Below are 20,653 nucleotides of genomic sequence, written 5' to 3' on the forward strand. Positions count from 1 at the left end.
CAGTCTCTGTCTCTGTCTTCGACTCTCTCGTTGTCATGACGTTGTAGGTGGGCGGGAACTAGAGGAGGCTGGTGGAGGTAGAAATCGGAGGACGGGGCTCATTATAATGCATGGAACAGAATGAGGAACGGTACCAGACTTGATACCATTCCCTACTCTGTTCCCTGAATTACAATGAGCCCCGTCCTCCGATTTTTCTACCTCCACCAGCCTCCCCTGGCTGGAACACTATCAGTCATAGAAGTGATCGAACTCGTCGTCAGACCCCGGGTCCTCTGTCTTTCTGTCCGGGTCCTCTTCCTCTTCCTCAGACAGACTGTCCAACTGTCCACTTGGAGCTGGAAAACACATAGCATTAGATTAGATTAGATCCGATTCAACTTTATTGTCATCACACAGTCCAAGTACTATACAACGAAATGCAGATAACATGCATTAACAATGCAGCATGCATGCATGAAAGAATTACTCTAGGGCGGCTATCAATTTATCCATGTTATTAATATGCTAAGCTAACGTCATCTGGTGACAGAAGTGACCTAACCTTTGGGTTCAACTGCTGTGACTTTCTGTTCTTCTTCCTTCCTACAAAAACAAACAGAAGAGAAATGACAGAAATGAGAGAAGTGAAACTGAACGGTAACTCAACCTCAGAGGCAGTGACGACTTCAGAGGAACCGACCGAACGAAATGGTGAATGGACTGCACTTATATAGCGCTTTTATCCAAAGCGCTTTACAACGGCCTCTCATTCACCCATTCACACACACATTCACACACCAATGGCGGCAAGCTACCATGCAAGGCGCCGGCCCGCTCACTGGGAGCAATTTGGGGTTCAGTGACTTGCCCAAGGACACTTCGACATGTGGCCAACCGGGGCTCGAACCGCCGATCTGCCAACCTTGTGATCATTAGATGGCGGCTCTACCTCCTGCGCCACAGCCACCCCACCAACGACTCACCGTTCCTTCTGTGAGTCTGATCGTGGAGCGCGGAGACTTTCAATATCGTCCCCATCATCATTGTCATCATCATCATCTTTGTCTTCAGGAGAGAGATACGCAGACAATGGATAACCCTTCACAGCGTCACCATCTTCATCATAGTCACCACCATCATCATCTTCATCAAGAGCCTCCTCCTCCTTTTAGTCCGCCGGGCTGAGCCTTTTGACTTTGATGGACCTGAGAACCATGACATAACAGTCAGTGACCATCATCACCATCATCATCACAATCATCATCATCACCATCATCATCATCACCATCATCATCATATGAGTGAGTACCTCGGCTCCTGTGGTGAAATGATGCAGTTGTCGTCATCAGAATCTTCCTCCTCTTCCTCACCCTCTTCCTCCCCTACCGACCCTTCCTCATCCTCCTCTCTCTCATCCCCACCTTCCCAAGCTCCTTCTTCTTCTTCTTCTCCTTCTCCACTACCCACAACGCCATCTTCCATCTCTCCTTCCTGGAAAATGTCCGAACCCTCCCTCTCTTTTTCCATCTCTCTATCAGTCCCCTCAACCTCTACCTCATCCTCCTCTCCCTCTCTTCCTCCTCCTCCTCCTCCTCTTCTTCTACTGGTGAATTCTCCCTCATAGAGGCACCCTCTTCCTCCTCTTCCTCTTCATCCCCCTCTTCCTCTCTTTCCTCTCTTTGGCTCTCTGTCTTCTCATTCCTTTCATCCTTTTCCTCTTTTTCACTCGTCATCTTCTCCCCCTGCATCTCCTTCTCCTCCTATCTCATTCTCTCTCTCGTGTTTCTCCTCCTCCTCCACCTCCTCCTCCTCCTCCTCTCCCCCTGTTCCACCCTCCTCCTCTCCCTCCGTAGCCTCCGCATCACTCTCTCCTCCTCCTCCCTCGATCTTCACACTGACGCTTCCTGAGAATGGACTCCCTGACTCCCCCCTTTGCAGTGGTGCAAACTTGTCACCTTTAGGTGAAATTCGCAGATTACCTGATAGAACATCGACATGCTAGAAACACAACTACACATAATTAGATGATCATTATAAGTATTTAGAGATCGTTAAACTGTTGTTTATTATATCGAGTGGGTACTTTATAACTTCAAGTTTCGTGTTATGAAAAAAACGAGTCGGCGAGTGGTTTGCCCTAGGCTGCGTTCGTAAATTCGCTCTGGAAATCTGATCAGCAGTCATGGAATGCCTCTTGTCCAATCAAATTACTTGGTCCATTTATTGCGCAGAGCGAATTTACGAACGCTGCCCGAGACTGTCTCGCGTCCCCCTTTACCTCGCTTTTACCCTGCTGCTACGCTGCTTCTATAACATCAGGATCAGACACAGGGCGAGACTTTCAAAATAAACCTTTTTAATGGCTTCTGTGTGCTTTAGACTTGCGTAGAATCGATTTTATTTTTATTTAAAAAGTCAGACCGGAAAATTTATTATTGTCGCCAGACCCACTGCGTGGGAATACGACGCATGCGGATGAGAGACAACATATAAAACAAAACTTATCGCACACTTATTGCTCGTGTGACATTGGTTAGGCTGCGCCCAAAACCCAGATATTTTGCCACGTGAAATGATAAGACAAGAGGCCACGATACGATAATCGCCGTAGGAGGCGATTTGACTGTAGGCATGTGAAGTTAGAATTTCTTCAAACTTGCAGTGGTAGCAACGGTGTGTGTGGTTTAGTAAATATAGTGTGTGTGTGTGTGTGTGTGTGTGTGTGTGTGTGTGTGTGTGTGTGCCATATCTCAGTATGTAGGCTATGCAGTGTAAGTAAGTGTGTGAGTTTATTCTGTTATTTATGCTATTATATCTAGTAATGTGTTGAGAAGCAATGGAAATGAATCAAGAAATTGATAGAGTAGGCTAACTTACATTATCATTGTTCTATATGCAACAGAACAGATCACCCAGCATTGCTAATGAAAAGAATCAACGAATGTGAGTCTAATACCAATACTTGCTCAATAGGTCTTAAAATCTATTAAAAGTGGTCTTATAAAGGTCTTAAATATAACTTGTTGAAACCTGCAGGAACCCGCATAATTATTTTGAGAACAGGTTGCTTACATTAATTATGCGGGTGTTAAGGTCAGGGCCATCGCTACTTACACGCGCATCATTGTTAGACCACTGTTAATGATAGAGCTAACCATCTACGGGGGAAAAAAAAGTGTCACCTTTTTGGACCATCGCCAGTTTGCACCCCTGCCTTTGACTCCCTGACTCCTCTTTGTGACTCACTGACTCCTCCATTTGACTCCCTGACTCTTCCCCCTGGCTTCTGGTTCTCTGCGCCTCCTCCTCCTCCTCCTCCCCCCGGGGGACAGACAGCCCCTCTTTCCTCCTCCTCCTGCCGCTCCTCCTGCTCCTTGCCACAGGTATCCCATCATTCTCGGAGCTCGGAGCAACAGATGCTGAAGACTCCCCCCGCCCATTGGCAATGGACCCTCCAGGGGAACTGAGAGAATGAGAGAGAGAGAGAGAGACAGAGAGAGACAGAGAAAGAGAGACAGAGAGAGAGAGACAGAGAGAAAGAAAGAAAGAGAGAATAGGTTTAGTCACACTGGTGTTCAACTGCCATACAGTACAGTGCCTTTGGAAAGTATTCAGACCCAAAATAAATAAATAAATATGTTTCGAGGGCATTTCCGGCCCAGTAGGACAGAGACAGCAGAGACAGACAGGAAGGCTGGGTGAGGGAGAGGAGGGACGACATGCAGGACAGGTCCACAGCCGGGACGGAACCAGGGGCCCAGCGACCACGGGGCAGGTGGCAGGGGGACCCAGGCCAGCCAGGGACCCCAAACCACCCAGGGGACCCCCACATCCGCTTTAAACTGAGTCTATAAGACAACGAAATAAAATAAAAAGTGAAGGGGTCTGAATACTTTCCAAAGGCACTGTAATGTGTGTGTGTGCGTGCGTGTGTGTGTGTGTGTGTGTGTGTGTGTGTGTGTGTGTGTGTGTGTGTGTGAGAGAACTGTGCATCCTACACACCTCTGGGAAGTATTTCCCTCTTTGTCTGTAGATCCCTCTTCTCCTCTTCCTCCCTTCTTCTTCTTCTCCTCCTTCCTCCTCCTCTCTTCACAGGCTCGGCTGGAGGCCCGGCTACTCTCACTGCTGAGTAGTAATAATACTATAATATATAGTGGTAATCTATAAATATCACCATGTTATGATGCTACAAGGCAAGGCAAGTTTATTAGTGTAGCACATTTCATACAACAGGGCAATTCAAAGTGATTTACATACACCATTATAATAAATACAGATAAAGAAAGAATACGAAAAAAGAAGTAAAAATGGCAAGAATAGATACATATAAACATTTCACAACATCATAAGACATCCAGTCCATGCTACAGGGCTGTTAGGTACCTTCCTCTGGGAGGACAGCGTCTTCTGTGTAAACTGCTGCTGCCACGGAGGGTAGTTCTCCTCCAGGTACCTCTCATACTCCACCTGAGGGTTCAGACTAGGACAGATGGGGGTCACAGATAGTGTGTGTGTGTGTGTGTGTGTGTGTGTGTGTGTGTGTGTGTGTGTGTGTGTGAGAGAGTGTGTCTCTGTGTGTGAGAGAGTGTGTGTCTGAGTGCGTGTGTGTGTGTGGAGATGTTTTCCATCTGCAGAATGAACATAATTCATTTCCTATGGCGGTCAATTCTGAAAGGGTTAAAGAGAAGGGTTAAATGTTGACTTGTTCAGTCCGAATTTGAGGTGTTATTATAGTGTTCTTACAGTAATGTATAGTGCCTTGTCAATGTGAGAAATTTTAATTTTATAATTGATACCAACTGATGCTCTGATGCACTTTTGCTATTTGAGGGGTCTCTTGTTGAAACAGGAAAATAAATAAATATTGTTTATGTTTTTTTACTGAAAAACAAACTGTAAGTGCACTTATACTGTAAAATATAAATGTTTGTTCATTCTGTGTATTATTAGTAATGTGCTGCGAATGTTCCTCATATATACCATACTTTTTTCGGTCAAAATTAGGAGGGAAGAGAGGGAGAGAGAGCAGGAAGGAGGGAGAGAGGAGAGAGATGAAGGAGGGAGGAGAGAGGGAGAGAGTTATTATGCTATGTGTTATTATATTGTTCTTACAGTAATTAGTGCCATGTCAATGTGAGAAATTTGCTTTTTTTGAGGGGTCTCTTTTGTTGAAACAAAGTTTGATTTTATTATTTTTTACTGGAAAAACAACCTGTAAGTGCACTTATACTGTAAAATATTGTAAAAAATAAATAAATACATGTATGTTTTGATTAATTGTTTAAGCAATTCACTTCGTCCAGTTTGGAAATGTCTGAATTTAAGATTGCTAGTACAGACAACTTTCACTGAAAGTTACCTGGTTGCCGTAGGATTCTATGTTAACTGAACCTAAAGTCAAGTTTAAACAACTTGAATAACTTTGTTGGTACTGCTAAAACAAATAAGTTGATGAGACTTAGGTTAGTTAGTTCATTCAGTGATTTATTGACAACACAGTTTGTCAGCTGAACTAATTATTCTAAGTAAGAGACACTAAAGGGTGAGTTGAGAGAATTTGAGAAAAGGTGTTGATGCAACAAAAATATTTGTTCATTTGACAAAAAAAAACAAGTTCACCCAATGGTTTACTTGCTTTAATTAGAGTCCTGTGAACTTGGCCTTTTAAGTTGGAGAAACGTAATTGTGAGTTGTAATTACTTGACATCCTTTCCTGGCTAAACTTAATTGTGAGTTGAAATTACTCAAGATTTTAAGGCAACCAGGTTACAAATTATTTTAAGTTGAGTCAACTTGCGATTTTTTTACAGTGTAGGTACAGTGCAGTCGGCCTGTTTACTGAACGTGATCATTTTGATGAGCAAAAAGCTGTCTGTGAACACGCATGCGCACAGGGTTGCCAGATGGGGCGGGTTACCGCCGAATGGGCTACTGTATTTAGCGGTTATATAGACTGGTTAGGCTGTAAATTGTCAATCCCATCTGGCAACCCCGCATGCGCAACTCTACTAGTATTTTGAATTTTTAACGGCAGTTGACAGTTGACCTCATCGCCATCGCCACACTGTCAATATGAGTGATATTAATTCAATAGAAACGTTGTGTTCGGTGCCGTTTTCTCTGAGGACATTTGAGGAAAAAAAGAATATAATTTCAAGAGAACGTCCAACTCCTGAACTTGCCATCACAAAAAACGAAAAGAGTTTCGTTCATCACTTTCAAGCTATCTAGCTAGCACATATGAAAAACACGGCTAGCTGGCTGCCCAGAGGTTAGCAATACCGCTATGACTCAGCATGATTTAAACAACCTCCATACCTGTTAGAAAGGTTCCAATGTTCTAAGTTCACGATTGTTATATTTGGTTATCATTTCCACCTTAAGAGCTAAGCTGTGCGTAATATCACCTGCCACCTTAAGTGCACAGTGCATTCTGCGCAGTTCACGCCGCAGAGATTGTTATTCGAGTACTGTCTTAAGTTGGTGTTATAATTCAGATTAGTAACAACATGTGTACTGTAATACCTCTTTCTGTTTATTGCAGAACCACACATACACCCATTGTAGTGTTTGCAATCATCCTACCCATGCCTGAACTGTACCCTGTCTGAACCCACTAAAGAAACCTGAACACAAAGTCAATCTCCTGTCATGTGTGTCCTGATCGACGCCCCGGGGGCGAATGGAGCATACTCCCATTGAACTATTCACCTTATACAGTCCTTTCAACCTTGTTGTAGCCTATTATTATCATGGTCGACATGAGAATTGTTGGCTACTTCATATCACAACTGAACATTCATATCAGAATCAGAATCAGAATCAGAATCAGAAGACTTTTATTGCCATGACATGTAAACATGTTAGGAATTTGGTTTGGAACAATGGAGCACGGTTTACAGCAGGACAGGTGCAAGACAGGACAAGACAGTGCAAACCAACATCAAAGTGCAAGAGTCATAATTAATATAAATATAAAGTGCAGAGATCAAGTGTTCAAGTGTTCATATCCAGACAGTCCAAAGCTCTCTGGGTGGGGGTGGAGGGAGGGTAGATATATATATATATATAGCCTATAGCATTATTTGAAAATTGACAGCGCTGTACAGGCATAATCATCGCCGACATCATTTTATATGATGTACACATTTCACGGCAAGAGACAGTTTATTCACCCAACAATTGTTTGTTCACTGCAAAACATTAACACAGTGAGGATTCAAACAAACAAAATAATGAATACACTCTGCAATTGGCTACTACTACAACGTGGTCTACAGTGATATACAAAAAAGACATTATATACAATATTATAAATATCTGTTTGTTATATAATATTTGTTGATGAACTACTTTGCTGTGGTACCTATGTAATACCACACAGCTTGATAGGTACATACTGTGCAGTGTATCATTCATAACTGTACATAGGCTACACATATCATAATATCTTATCACTATTGCATGGAACTTGGGTGAAAAAAAAACCTCAGCTCCAACAAATCTGAAGGGATTGATACAGTTTATCATTTTCATAACTGTCTGTACATATACATATCTTATGTATCACTATTGCTATATATAGCCTATATATAAACACATTATGTTACAAATATCAGTCTTATCCACTGTATCTAATTCAGCACTGAAGCCTGAAGGTTGAGCACAGTGTGTGTCCCCTTGCTACCTCTGCTGATATAAAAGAGAATTGCAGCCTTGGAGAAAAAGATGGCAGCCGAATTCCAAGGCAAATACACAGACACACACAGAAATACTGCAAAATCGCTTTATACTAACTCGATTTTGAAAATGTAAAGATGCTGGGTAGTAGAACGCACATATCTAGGAAAAGTCATGAAAGGAGGGTCCTGAAATTTGATCGAGTGCAAAGGTAGATTTTTTTTTGTACTCACTGGTGCTGTTTAACACCTCACGGCTGATTAAGTGTTAAACCATCCCCCTGTGCCCTTGATATCCTGCCAAGCCAACACCTCCCTTTTCCAGGAAAGTAAAGCACAATCTCTTCAATAATTTTCAATCAGGCTTGAAACGGCACTGAAATGGCCCTGTGGGGAGCATGGCGCGTTCTGGCCTGCAGGTGGAGCCAGACTGTAGTGAAGGGTGGATGACACCTCTGTGGGTTAACCCTACGAGTGGTATGACAGATTTTCGTTGATTTTAGCTAGGTTTGTAACCAAATTGTATTGAATATTTAGTGGAAGTGAGAAAACCACGTCTTCTCAACACACCGCCATAACCTGAACTCCCAAAATATATATTTTATTTAAATTGCACTGTTTTGGCAACATTGGTCTCTCTTCACCTGTCATACCAATGTTGTGTCTTTTTTTTGTCATTATTAAATAGTTATTTAGGAGGGCAGTAATACCACGTTCATTGATAAAATGACATAAGGGATGGAAAGGGGGGATGGCAGTTTTAGAAGGGGGATGATTTGGACAGTTTTTATTTCAGGGGGGGTGCCATTCCCCCTCATCCCGACTCAACTCGAAATCCAGTATCATTTAGCGCGTGGCCGGGCAAGGCATAGGCATGTTGAAGAGAGATAGACAGCTCCGGAGGGATATAAAGAAAGACTGTAATACAATCATAAACATTAGTTCCCTTTAAATCTTGAATTTAACCCATTTTCTCGGCTGGTAACAACATCGTTAATTTTATTACGAGCCACTTAAACTTCGCATGAATTACAGTAGGCAACGTTTTTCCAGTGCGGCTCACATGCCTGTAATAACTCCGCATAACCAGTAGGTAATGTGCGTAAGCAAGTTGAATACTCGACGTCGAGCTACGATCGTTTCCACGATCAAATTGACTCACGTTGAAATTGTATAAATCACTACGTTGACGTGGTTTTCTACGTACGACACGGGTAAGATCAAAATTTGATCTAAGCACGTTCTATGAATGAGGCCCCTGGTGTTATAAATTGTGACTGTGTACATTTTCTTATATCTGTATTGTGAATTGTATAGGGGACCAAAATAAACATTCTCAATCAAAAAATTCCAGTAATTTGTACAGATTACTGCTCTGTGGATCATGTCCATCTAATGCTATGCCCTGACCCATTAGAGAAATAATAGAGGTTATCTCCTTAACGAGCATGTCACGTCTGTGTTTTTGTTTAGCTTTCAGCTGAGCATCAAGTTGGGATGCAATCGGTTGCTGCTGGAGTAAATGAATAAATGCACTTTGTATGGGACGGCCTCTCTGTGGTATTTGCTGCTTTGATGTTTGTGAAAAGAGTGCACAGCACGTTAGATCAACATAACAGTACAACATGGCATTTTCAATACCCAGTATGCATAGCGTTAACAAAACCATGGCAACGGTGAATACATCACATCTCCTCCCCCCTTACAATAAATGTCCCATTTAACATTAGCTACAAAATCTTCAAATAACACCATAACTCTGTAGATGTCTGTAAACAAAAACAATAACAATGTTGCTGTTTAATTCACCAATAAACTTTTTCTTTTTTTTTCAAACAAGCAAAACAATCCTGGGGTGAGGGTAGACCACCTCAAACCCCTGACTGTACCTGTCACCAGTAGGGGGGGGCGAGAGAGGGAACAGACAGGACTAGTTCTAGACACCGAAAACACGGCTCTGTCTCCCTCTTCCGTCCCCCTCCAGGTTCGAGATCCCCCACGTTCACAGACAAGACACAAGACAAAGAATACCTTTAAAAACAATCTTTATTAAATGTTCTAAAATCTGAAATTCATGTAAGGGGGCACTGATGAGAAGGCAGGGGTAATGCAGGGCTTCAGCAACTACCTTGACTTTTGTTCCACACAACCAACCCGCCACTATCGTCCACTCTGACCCCAGTCTCTCCAATTATAAATGGACACACTCAACCACACTGCAAAACGTGAACTAAGAGATCAAACTCACACTCAAGCTGAATCATAAGATCACTACACAGCAGAAATACCCCTTCCACACAGTAGGGCAAAACCGAAAAGCACACACGATTGCACTCAGCAAATTTAGGTTGCACACGTGATGGAGGATACTGGTGGCATCCACAGGACAGCATGGGGGTTCCAGCCTCAGGGCTAAGCCAAATGCCTGTTACCAGCCCTCCTATAGTCCCCCCCCCTGTTCCCCAACAGTCCCCAATAAATACTAAATACTTAATATATATAAATGACAGTACACAAGAAGGGAAAGGAGCTGGTTTACATAAATAAAGGCTATGTACACTATCCACTAAGATCTGTTATGTAGGACTAGATGTTGATATCCCTCGATAGATACATACTTAAGGCACCGATGAGACTCTGTGGTGTTCAAATGAGCGATGGCATCCTTTGGGTTGTCAAGTGGGCGCCCTCCTTCATGAATGTTTCGCTGATAAGCCCACGACACCTCCAGAGGGTTCAGCAGTGAATCCCAGCGTCCCAGGTTCACTCCCTAGATGCGATCAGCTCATTTGAACGCCCGGGTCGAGTCCTTTCTCTTCATCCACAGCCACTGGCTCCCCTTTTCAGCAGCCTTGGAGAGGTCCTTGATTGCCTGCCGGTGGGTCTTCCCTCGCACTCCCATCTCCCTGAGTAGCCTGGATGTTGAGGTGGCTACGAACCCTCTGCAGCCTACTTCCACTGGGCGTACCTTCGCTGTCCAGCCTTGTTGTTGGGCATCTGCTGCGAGTTCAGTGTACCTCAGCCTCTTCCGCTCGTAGGCCTCCTCCACTGCACCCTCCCAGGGCACAGTGAGCTCGATGATGTAAACGAGCTTGAGCGAGGCTGACCACAGCACAAGGTCTGGTCGCAGGTTGGTGGCTGCGATCTCAGCTGGGAAGCAGAGTTTCTTGTCCAAGTCTGCCAGCAGCTTCCAGTCCCGTGCTCTGCCCAGCTGCCCACTATACTATACTGTACAGATAAAACGACTAGGGTTGTCATATTGCACATAGTGTTATTGCACATTCATTTAAAGTGTCGCAGTTTGCAGGCTTGAAATGTACACATTTGTGCCTCAGCACTACACCTGATTTTTTCAATCCAGCAGCTGCCATCAATCCGTCCAGACTGTCCAGGGCCCAGAACCTAGGTCTTTGCTGTGTTCAGGGCCTGGATGGCCCTGGGGTAGAAGCTGAGCTTCAGTCTGTTTGTCCTTGCGGCCATGGTCCTGTACCGCCTTTTCGAGGGCAGCCGGGCAAAGTGTTCGTACCCAGGGTGGGATGGGTCTCTGGAGATCTTGGAGGCCTTCCTGAGGCAGCGTGTGTTGTACAGCTCTTCCAGAGAGGGGAGGGGGGCGCCGGTTTAAGAGAAGTATTTAGTTCGTACGTCCAGCCCCCCGCCAGGGAGCGTCCTCCCTCTCACTCAGGGGGGGGGACCGGAAAATCCAACACAGTACTGGGGGAGCAAGGATACTCAACTGGCTTGTTTTGATCAGTCTCAGTGGTTCTCCAAGTCCTCCGTTATACCCCAACCATATAGGCTAATCCACAACGAGAGGGTCTCGTGTGTCGGGCGTTTCAATGATAGCGTCCAGCGCAGGTCAGCGAGGTGATCCGGTCCTGTCACCGTCAGCGTGCGGTGTCGGAGCCGGCGTCACGAAGACCTCTCCTCCGGCGTAGCTCTCCGTCTCTCGCGGTGCACTCGGAGAGAGAGACAAAACACAGGTCAGGAACAGAGACAAAAGGCGGCCCCAACTCACATGCAAAACCCCTATATTAGGGTGAGGTGTCGAGCTATAAGTCCAAACGATCAGGAGGCCGCCGCTGTCTTTCAGGATTTCACCGTGCAGCTGGAACCTCAGAGTCTCTGTGTCTCTGTGGTGGGCTTGGACCAGAGGCAGATGCAGGCGGAGGTGTTACTGTCTCTTTGATTGGGGAGTCAGGTGCTGCGGCAGCAACCTCAGGCTCAGGCATAGAAGAGCCTGAAACTTCTGCAGGTAGATCAAGAGGCGGTGTATCGAGAGGGTCCTTGGCAGGCAGCGGGGTGTGTGTTGGAGCTTGTAATAGCTGGTCGATGTGCCTTCTCCAGACGATGTCAGTGGCAGTTTGAAACGTATACGATACCGGTCCAGTCTGTGCAATGATGGTGGCAGGAATCCACTTAGATCCACTGCAGTAATTCCTTGCCAACACAGATTCACCTGGAGTGAAAACTCTGAACTTGGTTTGTCCTCTTTGTTGGATTTGTTTCTTTTGCTGCTGTGAAACTGTCTCTTTCACTGACGTTGGCTTCAGGAGGTCAAAGTTGGATCTAAGCTCTTTGTGTAGCAACAAGCTGGCAGGTGATACTTTTGTAGTTGCATGTGGCGTGTTGCGATACGTCAGTAGGAATCTGTGCAGCCGCTGATGGAGGATTCCCTGCCCTTGTGATGCCTTTAATGCATTTTTCATTGTTTGCACAAACCTTTCAGCGAGGCCATTCGATGACGGGTGATAAGGTGCTGATCTTATGTGCTGTATGCCATTTGCTTGCAAGAAAGCAGCCATTTCCTGGGACACGAACTGTGGTCCATTGTCAGTGACGAGTTGAACATTTCTCCCAGCTTCTCAATTGTCTTTTCGGTTGTGGTGGATCTCATGATAGCCACTTCAGGCCATTTACTGTGTGCATCCACAGCGACAAGTAGCATTCTGTCCTCAAAAGGTCCTGCGAAATCAATATGCACACGATGCCATGGCCTTTCTGGAAAGCTCCAGGGGTGCAGAGGACCTAGTTGAGGATTGTTCCTGATTTTCTGACATGAGGAACAGGTTTTTGCTATCTCCTCTATCTGTCCATCCATGTTTGGCTACCAAAAGTAGCTTCTTGCTATTTCCTTCATCCTTACTATTCCACTGTGTCCTGAGTGGAGTTGCTGCAACACTGGTTTGCATAGTGTTGGTGGTATAACCACTCTCCTTCCCCACAGCAAACATCCAGACTGCACCGACAGTTCTGCCCTCCTTGCGAGGTAAGGTTTCGAAGCACCGTCGTTGCTGCCAGAGTGGCCCTTTACAACAATGTCCAAGACAGCTGACAAGACCGGGTCATTGCGTGTGGCCTTCTTCACTTGTTCAGCTGAAACTGGCGCATCATCCACCTGACTGAAATAGGCAACGTGCTCAGTGTGCAGCTCTGGTTTGGTGACAGGGAGTGGCAACCTTGATAAGCCATCGGCGTTGCAATGTGAGTCTGCTTTATGATATTTTATGACATATGAATGCCCAGACAACAGCAGCGCCCATCGTTGCAGACGGCTTGCGGCGAGAGACGGTATCCCGGTATGTGGTCCAAGGATGGTCGTAAGAGGTCGGTGATCGGTAAGGAGTGTACATTTCCGTCCATATAAGTACTGATGGAATTTACGAACGCCAAAAATTATGCTTAACGCTTCCCTCTCCAGCTGACTGGCTTCGGCTTTGTTTAAAGTCCTTGAAGCAAAGGCAATGGGCCTTTCATCCCCATTTTGCATTATGTGTGAGATAAGTGCACCCACCCCGTATGGAGATGCATCGCAGGCCAGCTGGATTGGGAGTGACGGGTCATAATGAGTTAGGACCTCTGACCCCACTAACACATCCTTTGATTTCTGAAAAGCCTCCTGGCATGCTTTATTCCATTCCCACGCCTTGTCCTGGCAGAGTAAGTCATGTAGTGGCTTTAGTAGCGATGCTAGGTTTGGGATGAAACGACGTAGTAGTTGAGCAACCCTAGGAACGAACGCAACTGACTGACGTTCTGGGGTGGCGGTGCATCCATGATGGCTGTGATCTTGGATGGGGCCGTGTGTAGGCCCTCGGCATTAATGACCTGTCCCAAGTACTCCACGGAAGAGCGGAAAAAGTCACATTTTCCCTGCGAACCCTGAGTCCATATTCCTTTAGTCTTTGAAGAGTGGCGTCCAGATTATGAAGGTGCTCGGAATCGCTGGCCCCTGTGCAAAGGATATCGTCTAAATAGCACTGAACACCTGACAGGCCACAGTGACTGGCTCCAGTACTCCACTCTTCACAAGAGCATCCAAATCAGCTTCCACCTTGTCTCTTATAGCATATGGTACCGGTCTAGCTTTCAAAAACACCGGTTTGCTTTCAGCCTTTACATGTAGTTTTACTGTAATGTCCTTCATGCTGTACTTCCATGCTTCCATGCTTTCCTTCCGGAAAACCTCCTTGTGTTTTTCCAAGACAGCCTGTAGGCCTGTGGAGCCGTTTGCTATCATGCGTACTGCTTGCCAGTCCAGCCTTATTTTGTCTAGCCACAGACGTCCCATCAATGCTTGATAATCTCCATTGGCTATGTAAACAGGGAGCTTCTCAGTTTGTCCATTACACTGGACAGTCACATCCGTCATACCCCTCATCGGAACGGGCTCTCCTGTATATGTTCGAAACTTGGTGTCTGATGCTGGGAGGTGCTTCATGAATTTATTGTAGACTCTATTTGAGATGATTGAAGCCCTTGACCCAGTGTCGATCTGCATTTTCACTGGAAGTCCTTCCAGCTCAGGGGTAGCCCAGTAGCAATCTGAGCCCTCATCCATGTTTAGTACTCTGAGAAAACATATTCTCTCCTCCTCCTCTGAAGAGTCACTAGCTGTCTTTCCCTGCTCGACGGTACGAACATGTCTTTTCTTTTTGTCATATCCAGTGTTTTTCTTGTATCCAGACTTTGTTGGCCATTCAGCGCTCTTTTTGTTTCTACAAGCCCGCTCTATATGCCCTTTCTTTCCACAATTATGGCAGTCCAGGTCCTTACACCAGCACGTAGATGCAAGATGTCCTGTTCTCCCGCAACGACACATGGACCCTGGCCACTTTGCTCCTCACTACTGACCTTATGCACTCGGCTCGTTGTATGTAACTGCTGGGCTTCCTTTGCTGCCATTTCCATAGTCACGTTGATATTGACAGCTTTCTCCAGCGTCAGATCACTGACTGTCAGTAGCTTCTTCTGTGCCGCTTCATTACTCAAACCGCACACAAGACGATCTCTCAATGTGTCATTTAATGTTTGTTTAAATTCACAATGTTCAGCTAGCTTCCATAAAGCTGCAACATACAGGGTAACAGACTCGCCTTCTTCCTGGCTGCGTCGGTGGAGGCTTTGGTGAAAAATGGAGGGCTAGGATATTATCAACTATTTCCTTATATGTCTTGGTACCTGGCTTTGTCGGCTGTAGCAGGTTAGGTAACAAATTGAATGTCTTTGGGCCCATAATAGTCAGAAATGTTGGAACTATCCTGTCATCATCAATGTCATTTGCTGTGATGAAGTAGTCAAAGCGCTCTGTATAGCTAGACCACTGTTCAACACTCTCATCAAAAGGTCCAATATTACCAATAATTCCAGCCATCTTCTTATTTTCCCTTAACTGGATATCTTGGTCGCTCCCCTCCTCTTGCTGCTCCATACACTGCGCAACGCAACACAGCGAGCGGGACGCACTTTACCGTTACTACGGGTGCAGGCTAATAACATTGGTGGCTAACTAAAGCTAGCCCAGCATCCGAGCAAACAACTCGCCGAAACTTCTTCCGGTCGTGGATTCAGACGTCCTCGTCGCCAATTTATGTTATATCCTGAGGACTATGAACCTCACCTGTATAACATGTACTACTCAGACATGGCTGTAACTTGAGTATTTATTTTATCTACTGTGGAGCCCCACGTTAGATCAACATAACAGTACAACATGGCATTTTCAATACCCAGTATGCATAGCGTTAACAAAACCATGGCAACGGTGAATACATCACAAATAGGAAATCTAATTCTTAACTAAATGAATTAATTCTAACCTACTAGATACAAAAAAAAAGCAGACAACAATAATTTAATTAATATTTATTATTTATTAAAACACTTGTGACTTGAAGTGGTGTTTCACGCAATAAATGTGAGCAATGATAGAGCGAGAGAGTAAAATTGTGTAAGTGTAAAATTGTTTTGGTGTATACAGCAGAGCTTGAGAGACCGGAGATCGGGAAAAACATAAGATAACATTTGAGAATTGAATAGAATAATCTGAAGAGGAGATAGCATAGATATTCAACTGAGCAATCAGTTTGTGACTGTCTTGAAAAGTTTGTATTTCTGTTAGCGGTATAAACCGAATTTGGACATTGGATTTTGATATTTTGATATTTTGATATTGAGCTGAGGAGAACCTAGCTAGCCTAGCTACGTAAACTAGCTATGTAGCTTAGCTAGCAGAACAGACCTTTCCATTGTTCCCGTGTGGTTGGATTGTACTTCTTTGAATGTATTTTGGAGTTTTTGTTTTTGGTGTTTGAGTCTGGAGTCTGTGGATACACTGTCTGCATTCTGTGTGTGCAACTCCATCTGAGGTTGGTGTGAGGATGTTGGCTGGCGAGCCTTTCCCAAGACAGGACCTGAAAGAGAAAGTACCATTGGACTGAGCTTCTACATAACCGGTAGGATTGGACTGAGTTGATCTAATAAGAAGAGGACCTGGAACTATTCAAAGATTGATTAGGGCAGAGACTATCATTATTAGCCACCCTAAAAGTGTGCAGGTTTTGTTTTGTTTCTAATGCACTGATTTGAATTTAGGCTAAGAGCCACCAGTGATCTGATATTTTATTTAGTTTTACATATTCTACTGATATTTCGTGTCCATATTGTGATTAATTTTGATAATTGATTTCCTTATCATTTCATAGAGTAATAAGGGTTCATAGAGTAATAAGTGTTCATAGAGTAATAAGAGTTCATATTTCAAAGAAAGAGTCTGGTTAAAAATATATAGAATAAATACATAGATAATAAACATACATTAGAATAAATACATAAATAGGAATACATAGATTATAAAATACCTAACCTCATACTTACCTGTGATCAGAACCAGACTTGTCCTGCATACTTAAATCATCTTGGGTTACCTGTGGATAAACACAGCATCTTTTTATTGTGTTTTCATTGTGTTATATGTTTGTTATTGTGATCAGTAATAAATAAATTACATGGTAGAGAACAAAAATAAAATATATACTTATTCTCTTACCTTGTAAACTTTAGTTTAGATCCTGTCCCGTGTGAGTTCATTTCGATGGTGCTGACCTTCCCTCTCCTAACAAATCTAGAGTTTTCTGATCATCTGGTCCATAACTTCATAAGTAGCCTTCTGTTAACAGTGTTCTCTAAGATACTTGTTACAAGTTTTAGTAAACCCTGAACCCAGTCCTTTCATAGTCCATAGGTGGCAGTGAGTACAGAACAATTTAGTTCGCGTTTGACATAATGTTAGCCATGGGAAGTCTTTAAACCACTGCAGCTGAATTGAGCGTGTTTTCTGTGTATTACCTTGCAACGTTACACGTTTTGTAGCTGAAAGAATAGCTGGGTCATCTGGCTGGTTGGACTTGGTCAGATCCCTGCAACATTCACTGGAGCAATGCACATCTGCATTGCAGAAGAAACAGAGGTGGAAGCTGTTGGACATTCTGGGGCGACGGAGGACTGGCTGGCTGAGTCGGGACTGGGCCGGGCTGACTGGACCGTTGCAGCGGCAGGGCGGTGGACTTTAGCGGGGCATGGAGATGAAGCAGGGTCGGTGGCTGCTGGAGGCTCAGGAGCGATGGAGGACTGGCCGGCTGGCGAGGATTCAGAGGAATGGGTCGAGCGAATAGATGCATCAGCGGAACTAGCAGAGTTGCCCCTGTCAGCTGGAGCGAGACAGACACGAGGAACGCGTTATCTACCCGTTAACTAGCATAGCATGAGGTATGTAAAGTACGTCAGCAGTGCATAACGTTAGCTAGCAGCAGCTAGCTTCTTCTTTCGTGTAACGTCAGAGGTCCAACTCGGTGTCGTGTAGCCATGCCCGCATATCTGGTTCTAAGTCGGAGAGGCTGGCTTCCGAGGGTGGTCCATATAAGGGGCAGATGGTGATTATATGGTCGGCGGTCTGCAGCTAGCTAATTATCTTTGGCTGGCTGCTGTCATGGGGTGGCCTGTTACAGTCGAGTCAGCTGGAGTGACAACTTGGTTGGTTTGGGGAAAAAGTCTGTTATTTCTCGTTTCATTTTTGCACCGAACTTGGTCAGTACTAAAAGATAGGGTTAGGGTTAGAAGTGAGAAGTTTACGGCAGTCACACACACAGGTCATGACATATAGCCAATAATGTTACATTTTTAGATAACTTACTGCATTATTGCTTCCTGATAGGCTATGTACACAACGGCTAGAATTTGAATTATTTAATTTCTTTGTTTTTTCAGTTGCACTTTTTTTTTATGAACTAAAATGTCATGCTTTTATGAACTTTTCATGCTCAACACCGGCCATACCGGTTCCGCGGCCCATGGCGACACTGACTGTCATTTTTAAAACAGGGCCAGTGAACACAATACAATAGATATTACTAACTTCAATCTTTTTAGGCCTTCACACAGTAAATGCCAGCACAGCAATCTTATTATACAACAGAGTTAATTTGGGAAGGAAAATGTGGTGTGGAAAATCACATTAGAGACAGAGTGCTGTCTGTGCTGCTGGGGGCACACACACACACACACACACGCACACACACACACACGCACACACACACACACACACACACACACACACACACACACACACACACACACACACACACACACACACACACACTCGCTTAAAGCACATTCAATGCAGATGTTACCAGGCCCCCTAATGCATCATGTCACTGATCTGTCCCAGAGCAAAGCTGTAAGACAGTGATGTGTGTGAAAAAGGCGATGACCTAAAACAGAGGTTTTTTTCAGGCTTGCGTGATGAGTCCATGAGGGGGTGGAGGTGGGGTGACCTAAATTCAGAATCACTCAGCCCTGACTCCTCGTGCATCTCCTGCTCACACACCAAAGGATCCATCCAAAAGCAGTGCCAATGGCACCTCTCCCTCTTTCCCTCTAAATTGTTCTAATTATCTTCTACTGTTCCTCTATTTTTTATTTATACGCTCTCAAACAATCCTGTATCATGTATCATTTTTGGGGAACTAATTAATAAAACAAATGTTTGTTATTGTGTTGTCATGAGATTGATACCTTAATAGGGAGTGTTTTTACAGAATATTCCTCTTTAACACAAATGCACCAACACAAGCAGCTAGCTAGCAAGTGGAGCTAATGGTGGGTCATTGAGGTCACTGTGAGTCTGATACTAGTCTGTGAGTATTAAATCCAGTTCTGTATCGGACAAATTGTGATCTGTTGTGTTCAAATTGTATTTATATTGTATGGCACATTTAAACAAGTGCAATAAAGTGCACTTTACAGGGGGAAGAATAAATAAAAACATAAAGGAGAAAATACAAACACAACAAGGTAAAACAACAGAGGATAATAAACTCATTACAGCCATGGAAGTTCAAACTGTAAAAGCAGATGTCAAGTGAGGACAGAGTCTAAAAACATTCATAGAAATAAATAAATAACAACAACAACAACAATAATAATAATAATTAATTAACAAATAAATAATATTATAAAACAACAAATACTTTGATAGGATGAATTCTGACTTGAATGGAGACATGGTGAGAAGAAAAACTGAGGGGAATTGTGAAGGGAAGCCATGTGTTCTTTACCCAGGGGAGGTTGTGTGGCTCATTAATGTGTAGATTGGCAGCCTCTCTGTGGAACAATAGGAGGCCTGGGCCTGAGACTGGGGCTGCCTGGGGCCGATAGGGAAGCCCCAGGGAACCCACTCACCGGACCTGGCTGTCACCATCACAGACAGCTCCTAGCACTCCTCTACCTCCTCCACAGGCGCAGCAGTCATCTCCACACCTCGTCTCCCATCATACTTCCATCAACCACAGTAAAAAGGGCTATTGCTATTGGAAGTGATACTGAAAACCTCATCAAAAAGAATCTATGGAGGCATTTGCATCGCTTTAACATCAGCTGCATTTATATATGTTGAGCCATTTGCAATTCATATGCACAGCTTTTTTATTCTCCTTCTTAATCTCATGTTTTAGAATTTCTTGTGACAAATAATACTATTCGGACCAGCCCTGCTCTCATGTGAACCCTCAAGCATCCATGTACGTTTTTATTTGCTGAATAGACAGACCTCCATATATATTAGCCTAAGTAATACAATACGGGTTATACGATACAATACGGGTTATTTGAACCAAACAATATGTTTAGTAAAACTTCAACAATACTGAAAACTTTCACAATACTGAAAAGGAATTCTTCATGAAGCTTCATTAGTATGAGGAGGATTCGCTTCACCTCAGAGGACAGAGCATCAGAGGGGAGGGGGCGGACCGCTATCCCTAGAGCTGCGCGCGCAGCCTCGCTGTCACAGGAGTCGATCCTTCTTGGGGATATTATTAACCGAGCGAACGTCTGTCTATGATGGGGATATAAAAACGTTACCTATCAAACGATATTATTAGCCCAAGGCAATCATATCTCGGTTTTTATTACATAAATTCTACGTGTTATGAATTGCATCCAACGCGCATTTCTGCTGGAATGGTAAATATTGTATCGGCGTTGCTCATCTCGGGGGACAAGAAGTCATTTATGGTGCTGGAAGGATTACATGAGAAGAAGAGGTCTTTAGATTACTAACAGGCACCCCATTCTGGCTGGGTGCTGTTTGCTTTGGAACCAGCATTTTAATGAAGGTACATTTCTTAATTATTCAAATTAAAACGCCCTTTAACTAT

This window comes from Nansenia antarctica (assembly GCF_963989245.1).
Source record: "Nansenia antarctica genome assembly, chromosome: 1".
In the NCBI taxonomy this organism is placed as follows: Eukaryota; Metazoa; Chordata; class Actinopteri; order Argentiniformes; family Microstomatidae; genus Nansenia; species Nansenia antarctica.